The 8097-nt window shown below is 38.6% G+C and overlaps 1 long non-coding RNA gene across 1 annotated transcript; it reads right to left on the reverse strand.

Moving 5' to 3' along the window:
• Positions 1 to 1535: 1535 nt before the first annotated feature.
• LOC125234044 lies at positions 1536 to 2747 on the reverse strand. Its single transcript, XR_007177923.1, has 2 exons — positions 2222 to 2747; positions 1536 to 1729 (listed from the first exon to the last, which is right to left on the reverse strand). It is a non-coding gene; the product is annotated as an uncharacterized LOC125234044 (long non-coding RNA).
• Positions 2748 to 8097: the final 5350 nt, after the last annotated feature.

The raw sequence follows: 8097 nt of genomic DNA on the forward strand, positions 1-8097 counted from the left end.
GTTTCCCATATAGGGGTAGGCAGAGCACATGAAACTGCTAAAGTTACAGTGCCACTCTTGGCAAATAAGGGGTTGAAAGAAAACGAAACTGTGACATTGCAGTGACAGGTTGCCAGCCTCTCGCCTACGCCACAATTTACCCCATATCCCACAGTCGCCTTCTACGACACCAACGGGAAGAAAGGGGGTGGTGAAATTCTTAACCCGTCACCACACGGGATCGGGGGGAGTTATACAATATTAAAAAAAATACCATTACTATGTTAAAAAAACTATTGAACAATTCCCATTTAGTTTGTACATTTGGATGAAGTCTCCGATTTGGATAAAAATTGGTAGGCTAATAGAGTCCATGATGCTGAACAAGATCCACTAGGTTTCCCAAAATGTCCTATGTAGTTTGTATGAAACCTTTGTTTTTTGTTACCAGATTTCTATACATTTTCGGTAACAAAAAAGACGGGAATTGCTGAATTAATTAATTAATCTACACAAAATTGACAAATACTAACTGCAAATGGGCAACACCATTACACCATACAACACAAATGCCTCAGAGTCTTCGTCGTGCTTCTTCCATTATCAGATGTACTATTGGATATTTTCTTGATCTCAATAGCCTCGCGCAACATTCTGGGTAAGTATATACCGCTTCTTCTTAGCAAGAAGTCTTGTCAAACTTTATAGCATGATTGACTTTATCCATGACATAAGTATTCAGACACTGGAGACCATTGCCGACGGTGCTTGACATCCGCTATGGCAATACTTCGTTTCGTCTGCCCCACATATTATGACAGGTCGCACTCACAGTCTAGCCTGTATACTCCCGCTTTTTGTAGAGGAGTTTGACACTTCACCCAAATCTTGAAACGGTCTTCTATTAAAACTTATTTCAAGCTTATGAAGAAGATGTCACAACTCCTTAAGTCTGTATAGATTAATTGATTTATTGTTTTAAACTATTGTATAATTGTATAACTAGCTTTATTCATAGTGTGTGAACCTGCCTTAAATTTATATTATTTATGGTCATGGTTCGTTAATATTTCTTGTATGTGGGTAGCTTTTGCACATTGTAATTTTTCTTAAGTCACCCGTTGACCACGAATGCTGTAAAGTGTTCGATTTCGAAACGTCGGGATGAATTGTAAATTCATTATACGAGATTTAATCCGTTTCCATAGTTTTATTTCTATTGACTGTTCAAAAAGAAAAACAAGTGGAAATTTCGGTGGTTAAAGCTACAGTTTGCTAGTACGGATCCGCTGAGGTCTTCCATCACTTAATTTACGGATATGTCTGCCAGTTACTACTATTTATTCCCAAACCTTAAATGGGACCTGCTAGAAAAAATAAAATCCACGGCAAAAACCTGGAGGCGGCAGTTCGGTAATTTTGAAGACCAAACTGTCATTTCATTTATTATCAACCAACTTACACTAACAGGTAAACCAAACATGTAAGTTATAGTATAGGTAACATTAGCATTAATGCTACTTCTATAAGTGAGTATAGGTGCTTATTCAAATACATTTTAAGTTGTTGTACATTAAAAATTACTATATTAAAAAGTAAGAATAGTTTCATTTCGCTAGCACAATAGTCAGTTCAGGCCAATTTATTATGGGACACACACGTATGCTTGTATTAGTGGAATGCGTATCTTCTGGCTCCACAAACGCAGTTGATTCTTCGCAATATGTTTCGTCCATTCTTAGTGGTGACTCTGAAAGTCAAATACCATACATTTATAAAGCAACAGACAAAGCGGTTAATAAAATATAGGTAAGTACTTAATGCTATTTAGTGATGCAAAGTAAACAATGAGTAAAATAATCTGTGATAGTTAATTATTGTATTACACAACGCATAGCATTGTAGCAATGTTACCCTTCCTTTTTATATTTAAATTAGCACTAACAACGACAGAGTATAACTATTTTGAAAGAGTCTAAAATAAATTCAAGAAGGTAAATAGTTCTAAGTGACTGAATAAATGACGTAAACAATTCTAAGTGGCACATAGATCTATGTACTTTGTTAACTACAGCTATGATACTAACGTATACAGTTCCAAGTGGTAGATAGTCCTGTATACGTAGTTCTATTTAATAATACTTTAGACGTATGGAGCTCTATGTGTCACATAGAACATTTTATACCTTTTAAAACATATAAACAAAAAAATATCAAGAAAATGGAAATAAATATTACATACCATCATTTATCGTGGCCGGTTTATTTATCTCTGTTTCGGTGCAATCCGGACGCGATCTCTTTGCCCCTGATTTTAAGGATTCCAACCATCTCGCACGTATCCACGTCATTATAAACAAACTTATATTTGCGGTAAATCGGTACACAGAATAACATCCAACAAAATTCTTACTAAAAACTTAAAATTGAGGCGAAAGTAACGTAATAACATGTTAATATTTTGTACGCAACGGTCGCAGCGTCGCAACCGTATGCTTAGCCGATCAACGGCGAACAGAGTTCGATGTGGCACATTGCGCTCTATGCGCGCGAGTGAGTGAGATGGCAAACATCGTGTACAGTTCGATGTGGCACTTAGAATGGTGTTCGTGTTAGTTTACAAATTGTTGACTCAGATCGCACTGTATGCGTCATTTTAAAATCTAAACTAAGTGACATTTTAAGAAAATTTTTATATTAGGCGATAGGTTTCGACGTGTAGATCAATGTGCTGCAGCGTACGTAGTTCGAACCTTTTAGCACTTAGCACCTTGTACGTTGTTGTCGTCGATATGACAAGGTACAGAAATCATCACTTCTTTATGCCGGTGACTGTACAGATGATACGTGCGAATCTCTTAACGCTGGTTCGTATAGGACATAAAAAATAATGTAATTAGATAACTTTCATTAAAAAACTTGAATTTTTTTTCCCATACATAATAATTCGGCCCATCAACAGTAAAGTTGTCATTGATTGTCATCGCAACCATGTTTACAGTACATTGCTGCTGAGTCAAATGCGCTCTTAACCGTAGGAGCACCTTACTTATTTTGAGAATATTATGTGATATTTGCCATCTATGATATTTTCCAGTCGCTTTTCGGTGAATTCCAATACGGCCTAGTTACCCTTCGGATTGGAAGGTCAGATGGCAGTCGCTTTCGTAAAACTAGTGCCTACGCAAAATCTTGGGATTAGTTGTCAAAGCGGACCCCAGGCTTCCATGAGCCGTGGCAGATGCCGGGATAACGCAAGGAGGCTGATGAATGCCCTATCTATCGGGGCATTTGTGAATTATATATGCGACCACCGATACATCCAACAAATAAAACGTACATTGTAAATTTGATATTTTAACCTTGACTGTTAAAAATTGGCTCACAGAACAGAAGGCATTTTTCACACTGTAATTTGATACAGTCAGGGGCTTTTATTGTTTATCCACTTCTAGCTCATTTTAATACTGGGCACGCCATAGCTTAACTTGTAATATTCCTACCCTATAAATACCTAACTAACATCAATTACCTATTTAGTTAACCAATATAAACATACAAAAATTGAAACTCTAAAATTTATTAAATAAAATTAATTACCATGAAACGAAATCAATCAATTAAGTTAATATCTTATATTGGATCAGTATTTTGACCTAGTGATCGTTTAGTGTCTATGTAGAACCCATTGTTGTAGCCGCAAATAGTAACCAGTCCTTTTCGCATATTATGAAACAGTAATGTCCTATTACTCCTAATAACCCTAAAAGTCAATAGCCAAAATAAATAGATTAAGTCCACAGCATAAATCAGAGTGAATAATAAATTGTAATTAAAAGATGGGGTTTAATCTAAATATATAAAAGAAGAAGCTGACTGACTGACATATCAACGCACAGCCGAAACCGCTGGTCCTAGAGATTTCAAATTTGGCACGTAGGTTCCCTATATAGTGTAGAGGAGCACTAAGAAAGGATTTTCCAAAATTCACCTCCTAAGGGGGTCAAATGGGGGTTCAAAGTTTGTATGGGGAAACAAGATTAGTTTGACTAATTTATTCGAAACTTCACAGGAAGATTCCTTAAGACATATGACTGAATACGTGTTTCAGGTTTTTTGAAAATTTAACCCCTAAAAGGGTGAAAAGGGGGTGATATAGTCAAAAAATCAATATGGGTATCGTTTTTATGGTTTATCGGGTCGCTGATCACGATAAATACAACGTTTTTAAAATCTAACGAGGCGGAAGTGAAATGGGGTTTAAATATCAAAAAAATATATAAAAGAAGATATTGACTGACTGACTGACATATCAACGCACAGCCGAAACCGCTGGTCCTAGAGATGTCAAATTTGTCAAGTAGGTTCCTTATATAGTGTAGAGGAGCACTAAGAAATAATTTTCCAAAATTCACTTCCTAAGGGGGTCAAATGGGGGTTCAAAGTTTGTATGGGGAAACAAGATTAGTTTGACTAATTTATTCGAAACTTCACAGGAAGATTCCTTAAGACATATGACTGAATACGTGTTTCAGGTTTTTTGAAAATTTAACCCCTAAAAGGGTGAAAAGGGGGTGATATAGTCAAAAAATCAATATGGGTATCGTTTTTATGGTTTATCGGGTCGCTGATCACGATAAATACAACGTTTTTAAAATCTAACGAGGCGGAAGTGAAATGGGGTTTAAATATCAAAAAAATATATAAAAAAAGATATTGACTGACTGACTGACATATCAACGCACAGCCGAAACCGCTGGTCCTAGAGATGTCAAATTTGTCAAGTAGGTTCCTTATATAGTGTAGAGGAGCACTAAGAAAGAATTTTCCAAAATTCACTTCCTAAGGGGGTCAAATGGGGGTTCAAAGTTTGTATGGGGAAACAAGATTAGTTTGACTATTTTATTCGAAACTTCACAGGAAGATTCCTTAAGACATATGACTGACTACGTGTTTCAGGTTTTTTGAAAATTTAACCCCTAAAAGGGTGAAAGGGGGTAATAAAGTCAAAAAATCAATATGGGTATCGTTTTTATGGTTTATCGGGTCGCTGATCACGATAAACACAACGTTTTTAAAATCTAACGAGGCGGAAGTGAAATACCTTCTCCCCTGTTGTGGTGCAATGGGGTTTAAATATATAAAAGAAGATATTGACTGACTGATTGACATATCAACACACAGCCGAAACTGTTGGTCCTAGAGATTTCAAATTTGGCACATAGGTTCCTTATATGGCGTAGAGGAGAACTAAGAAAGGATTTTTCAAAATTCTCCTCTTAAAAGGGTGAAATGGGGGTTCAAAGTTTATATGGGGAAACAAGATTAGTTTGACTATTTTATTCGAAACTTCACAGGAGGATTCCTAAAGAAATTTGACCCCTAAAGGGGTGCAAAGGGGGTAAAGTCAAAAGCACCATATGGGTATCGTTTTTATGGTTTATCGGGTCGCTGATCACGATAAATACAACGATTTTAAAATTTAATGAGGTAGAAAAGAAATTTTCTCCCCTGTTGTTGTGCAATGGGGTTAAAATATCCAAAATAGCCATAAGTATAGCTTTAGTTTTTATCTTTACTTCTGGTTCAAGAGATTTCAAATTAACACGGAAGTTCCTTAGAGGAGCACTAAGAAAGGATTTTTTAAAGTTCACCTCCTAGCATGATAATTTGACAGGGGCAAGGACAGGGACAGGGCCAGGGATAGGGACAGGGACAGGGACAGGGACAGGAACGGGACAGGGACAGGGACAGGGACAGGGACAGGGACAGGGACAGGGACAGGGACAGGGACAGGGACAGGGACAGGGACAGGGACAGGGACAGGGACAGGGACAGGGACAGGGACAGGGACAGGGACAGGGACAGGGACAGGGACAGGGACAGGGACAGGGACAGGGACAGGGACAGGGACAGGGACAGGGACAGGGACAGGGACAGGGACAGGGACAGGGACAGGGACAGGGACAGGGACAGGGACAGGGACAGGGACAGGGACAGGGACAGGGACAGGGACAGGGACAGGGACAGGGACAGGGACAGGGACAGGGACAGGGACAGGGACAGGGACAGGGACAGGGACAGGGACAGGGACAGGGACAGGGACAGGGACAGGGACAGGGACAGGGACAGGGACAGGGACAGGGACAGGGACAGGGACAGGGACAGGGACAGGGACAGGGACAGGGACAGGGACAGGGACAGGGACAGGGACAGGGACAGGGACAGGGACAGGGACAGGGACAGGGACAGGGACAGGGACAGGGACAGGGACAGGGACAGGGACGGGGACGGGGACGGGGACGGGGACGGGGACGGGGACGGGGACGGGGACGGGGACGGGGACGGGGACGGGGACGGGGACGGGGACGGGGACGGGGACGGGGACGGGGACGGGGACGGGGACGGGGACAAAGATAGAGATAGAGACGGGGATAAGAATAGGGATTGGGGTCGGAATAATCGGTCGGCAATCGATATCAAGGCAGTGTAAAATGCAGGTGGCTCAGTGGGAAGGTATTAGTAAGTAGGAATCGGCGAGTACAGTTTATTTTTTACATAATTGTAACAGTGTTTGACGGTGTATGATTAGTACCAATAAATGTATCTATCTATCTATCTATCCTGCATCCGTAATAACTATTACATTCAATGTGCTGTAAGAAGATCGTTGTTTGCTTGCCTTTTATATGTTTACGTTTGCAATAAGTATAAGCAAAATGGAAAAAATTGTAAGCGATAATGCAAGGAAGTACTTTCTACCCTACCGACCATAGCGTCGAGATACTGGCTATGTGGATTGTATGAAGTTTCCCCAGTATAAATATTTAAATAGGTAAAATACATACATATTCGTACCTACTACCTACGCTGTGGTCGCTTTGTAACAATTCTACAATCATTGCAAGAATTTATTTTAAAGCAATAGTAATATGTGTAAGGTACAGTCAGCCAAAACCGGACCGTACAGCAAATAGATCAGTTACAATTACAATGGCCCTCCAGTCGAGAATGGCCCCGCTTTACCTTAATCGAAATAATCGCGGACATCTGTACCTACAAAGAAACCTAAGGATCCAAATGAAAATCTTATTTTTTGTAAACGTTTCAATAAGAATACTTTTATTACGCGGGCGAAGCCGCGGGTAAAAGCTAGTCAAATATAATCAGAATGTTTTAGTTAAATAAAACAAATAAACAAATGAGCATAATTAAGTCAAAATTAAAATAACTAATGTTTGTCAGTAAATAATCTAAAATGTCACCATATTATAATAAAGAAAGTCAATAGTAAATATAATATATTTTAAAATATTTTATTTTTGGGGTTATAGATGTCGCTCCGCCTCCGCGACAGTCCATGGCCATCATCCAGTTACGGGTCAGACCCCTGCCCCAGTTCTGAAGGAACTATTTTGTGGTCCTGAAGGGACATCTTTTCATAATGACAGGACTACTTTCATTTGCCCAAGCCATTATGTTGTGACACTTTCATCACCACAGAGAGGATTTTCAAAGGGACAATTTAAAATATCAAATACTGGTAGTAGAGCAGTGTATCTGACCACTCCAATTCTCCAGTATTCTGTAATTTTGTACATCATTGTTTTTTTAGGTATTTATCAAAATAATATTATCCAAACTGTTAATGTAGTCATTTTGTATCACCTTTCGGACCAAAATAAACCACGATCTTGCAACTTTCTGCCTCGATCCAGTCTAGACAAATCACTTATGATAAGTATTTGGAATAATATGACTTTATATTTGAAAGCCATTATGTATGTAAAAATCACAGGTTCATAGATAACAGAATAGACAGACAAACTGCTGAGGGACAAGCTAATTAAAAATAAACATTTTTATTTTAAAACAAAATGAATTTACAATCTTACATTATATTGTGAGTTATTTATTTTAATTTTCTCACAATATATTTATTTACTACCAGTAGGTATACAAGGGACCAAAAATATATATAAAGTCATAAATGTATAAGTATGTCGAGTTTGTCATTTTGTCATAAATAAACATAGTTAATATAAATTCCTATAAGCCCTACTAATCCCAAATCAATAGTTGCACATTATTAACTGTAAGCCTTCCTGAGCCTACCGC

The sequence above is a fragment of the Leguminivora glycinivorella genome, chromosome 15 (assembly GCF_023078275.1).
Source record: "Leguminivora glycinivorella isolate SPB_JAAS2020 chromosome 15, LegGlyc_1.1, whole genome shotgun sequence".
NCBI classification, from domain to species: Eukaryota; Metazoa; Arthropoda; class Insecta; order Lepidoptera; family Tortricidae; genus Leguminivora; species Leguminivora glycinivorella.